We start from the raw sequence: 4136 nt of genomic DNA, 5'->3' as shown, positions 1-4136 counted from the left end.
ACCATTTTTCTGAAGATCCCATGGAGGAAGATGAGGATCCTACTGAACCAGCTCGTGGTACGCCCACGCATCCGATAGAAGTTTCTGATGGGTCATCCTTCCATGGAACACCCTATCAAGGACCTGACAGTTTCCAAGCGATGTTTGACCGACATGAATGGTACTACACGCCATCTCGACAGACATCTCAACAACCGAGACATCCACAGGATCCCTCTGAGGATTCACGCTTTGAGGCAGTTACGCCACCACCTCCGCCACCGGCACAACCAGTAATACCTGATCCGCCGAGGCGTAGGAGGACAAATGCTCGTATGTCTACACGAGGAGGAGGGGGTATCCACTTCAGCACTCCTCGACATTCTAGTAGTAGCCACTATCCGCCACTACAAGAAGAAGGACCTTCAAGTCCTATACAGGAGGCGAACTCCGCACCTACTGCACGAAATTCGCCACCATTTGGGTATGACCAACCCATACCTGCTTATACGGGTCCAACGGCTTACAATCCGTTCGAACCGTCACAAGCACAATACAACTACGGCTATGAGCGCGACCCCTATGTGGTGTCGGCAAGATATAATGCGTGCTACCCTGACGGAGCACATGGAAACATGGGACCACCGGATTACTCAGCTCATGGGTATCCAATACCTCCCAGACCTCCAGTTCCGCAACAAGCGCCGCGACCACGTTTTTCTCCTCCTGAACAGGAAGAAATACTCCATCGACTAGATCGAGTGGAGAGAGAGTTCGAGGAAGAAAAGAAAAGCCACCGAGGATTTCTCAAAGGCTTGGCGAACCTACTAAAGGGCAAAAAGAAGAAACGTGACCATTAGCCCTTAATAGTTGTACTAATGTAATTTCTACTTTGAAATAAGTCCCTGTGTGGACAACTTATCATATTTCAGTCCCTACGTGGACTTACCTTTAGTCCTTGCATGGACACCTATCTTGTATTAGTCCCTGCGTGGACTTGTCACTTATTTTAAAACCTCTCTGGAGGTATGTACTATTTGAAAGACCCGTTTAGGGCAATATGTAACTGTATTTGAGATTTTGGAATGTATGTTATGAGTTTTGTTTTAATATATATATAAAAAAAAAACAAATCAAAACCATTCCTTTTATATTGATCTGCCTAAATAAAGAATCTTAAAAGGTGAAACCTAGCTTGGGGTCTGTTAAGATCTAGTCAAGATGGTACGACCTAACTGAAAAGATTCTGATTCCCTGTTAACCTCTGTACGCATGTTAACATTCATGGCAGATGTGATTCGTTAAAATCACGCACGTCATTCTTATACAATAATCCTTTAAGGATTTTAAAACCCAACTAAATGATATATAAATCGTGGGTTAAATCACCAATGAAGGTGATCAATATTATAAAGACATCCATTAGTGATGCAATGCCTACGGGCCAGTATTATAAAGACATCCATTAGTGATGCAATGCCTACGGGCCAGTATTATTAAAACATCCATTAGTGATGCAGTGCCTACGGGCCAGAATTATTAAAACATCCATTAGTGATGCAGTGCCTACGGGCCAGAATTATTAGAACATCCATTAGTGATGTAGTGCCTACGGGCCAGTATTATTAAAACACCCATTAGTGATGCAGTGCCTACGGGCCAGAATTATTAAAACATCCATTAGTGATGCAGTGCCTACGGGCCAGAATTATTAGAACATCCATTAGTGATGTAGTGCCTACGGGCCAGTATTATTAAAACATCCATTAGTGATGCAGTGCCTACGGGCCAGAATTATTAAAACATCCATTAGTGATGTAGTGCCTACGGGCCAGTATTATTAAAACATCCATTAGTGATGTAGTGCCTACGGGCCAATATTATTAAAACATCCATTAGTGATGTAGTGCCTACGGGCCAACCATATTAAGACATCCATTAGAGGTGTAGTGCCTATGGGCCATAATAATTGTCTTATAAAGACAAAAGGCAGTGGTAGTCTATGACTCTCTGTCAGAAAGAGATAAAAGAACTACGGTTCAACTCTCTATGCCTTTGATTCTCTGAAATCTCGGCTAACATTATAAAACATCATCATGATTAGGCTTTATGCCGCCAATACTATTTATATAGTTAAAATAGGATATATTCAAATCCTAATATTTAATGAAATAAAAAGTTAACCAAATATGGTCTCTGTACCATGGTTGACAAATTGTCATAAAAGACAATCATATAATAATCTCCTAAATTAAAATTTTGTTATCTTCTGTAACAGATTCAAGTTACAATGGCGGATCCCAATGGAGAGAACAGCCACACAAACGAAGATGACTATGACAATGCGTCAGTGCATTTGACAGGCGCACAACTGAAGGCTCTGATTGACAATGCTGTCCAGGCAGCTATTGATCGTCAAAATACTGAGTCTCAAGGCAGAACTGTGTCAAAACCACCCTCTAAACCAAAGACACACTCCAAACCACCCTCTGAACCCAAGAAAGATGACGACAAACATTCGTCTACTGAGCACAGCGTTCATCACGATAGAGAATATACTGATGCGTCAAGTGCTAAGGGTTGCACCTACAAATACTTTGTATCATGTAAGCCCCGTGAATTTACAGGGGAGAAAGGTGCGGTTGACTGTATCACCTGGCTAGACGAGATGGACACGATAGTGGACATCAGCGGGTGCGCAGAGAGGGACGTGGTTAAGTTTGTGTCCCAGTCATTCAAGGGCGAGGCCCTGGCGTGGTGGAGAGCTCTGGTGCAGGCTTCAGGTAAGTCTGCCTTGTACAAAATGTCATGGGGGGAGTTTATTACCCTCATAAAAGAAAACTACTGCCCTCAGCACGAGGTTGAGAAGATTGAGGCAGATTTTGTCTCACTAGTGATGACAAACCTGGATTGTCAAGCATATCTGACAAGTTTTAACACTATGTCACGCCTGGTGCCATATCTTGTGACACCAGAACCTAGAAGGATTGCCCGTTTCATTGGGGGCTTAGAGCCGGCGATCAAGGCCAGTGTAAAGGCCTCTAGGCCGACGACCTTCAGGTCAGTTACTGACCTCTCCTTGTCTCTTACACTTGATGCTGTCCGTCTGAGGGCACAAAGGAGCAAGGAGGCTGAAAAACGAAAACGTGAGGATGATACCTCACGAAAGTCTGGGAAAAAGCACCGTGGAAACGGTGAGGGCAAGAAAGGGTCGGAGGCAAAGAAGGAGGGGCAAGCTGATGGAAGACCTCACTGCAAGGTCTGCAAGAAACCTCACTCCGGGAAGTGTAGGTTTGCGTCTGGTTCACAGTCGCAACAAAAGACTCCATCCTGTGGGCTATGCAAGTCCAAGGATCATAAGACAGTGGAGTGCAAAAAGATAAAGGATGCAACCTGCTTTAATTGTAACGAAAAGGGGCACATAAAGAGTAATTGCCCGAAGTATGCCAAAAAGGCGGAAGAGACGAAGAAGTCGAATGCGAGAGTTTTTCGCTTGGATGCAAAGGAAGCGGTTAAGGACGACAATGTGCTTACAGGTACTTTTCTCGTAAATAATATATTTGCAAGAGTACTATTCGATTCTGGCGCTGATAAGTCTTTTGTAGACCAGAAATTTTGCCAACTACTAAATATGCCAATCAAAACCCTTGACGTGAAATACGAAGTAGAGTTAGCAGACGGCACGATAGAAACCGTCTCTACTGTTCTAGAAGGATGTGAAATGTCCATTAGGAACCATTCTTTTCCTTTATCTCTACTTCCTTTCAAACTTGCGGGTTTTGACATCGTGCTAGGCATGGACTGGTTATCCCATAACCAGGCCCAAATCATTTGCGGCAAGAGGCAAATAGTCTTAAAGACTCCGAGTGGTGAATCTCTTACCATTCGAGGGGATACGCACTACGGATTGCCCGAAGACGTATCTATGCTGAAAGCTTCAAGGTGTTTGAACAGAGGCTGTGTAATTTACATGGCTCAAGTAATAATAGAAGAACCAAAGCCGAAGATCGAGGATCTTCCTGTCATTTCTGAATACCCCGAGGTTTTTCCTGAAGAACTACCTGGTTTGCCACCAGATAGACAAGTGGAGTTCAGAATAGACATCATTCCTGGAGCAGCTCCGATAGCAAGAGCACCTTACAGATTAGCTCCGACGG

This window comes from Helianthus annuus, chromosome 7 (assembly GCF_002127325.2).
Source record: "Helianthus annuus cultivar XRQ/B chromosome 7, HanXRQr2.0-SUNRISE, whole genome shotgun sequence".
NCBI classification, from domain to species: Eukaryota; Viridiplantae; Streptophyta; class Magnoliopsida; order Asterales; family Asteraceae; genus Helianthus; species Helianthus annuus.
The sequence above is the reverse complement of the archived record's forward strand: the minus strand, read 5'-3'. Positions refer to the sequence as shown.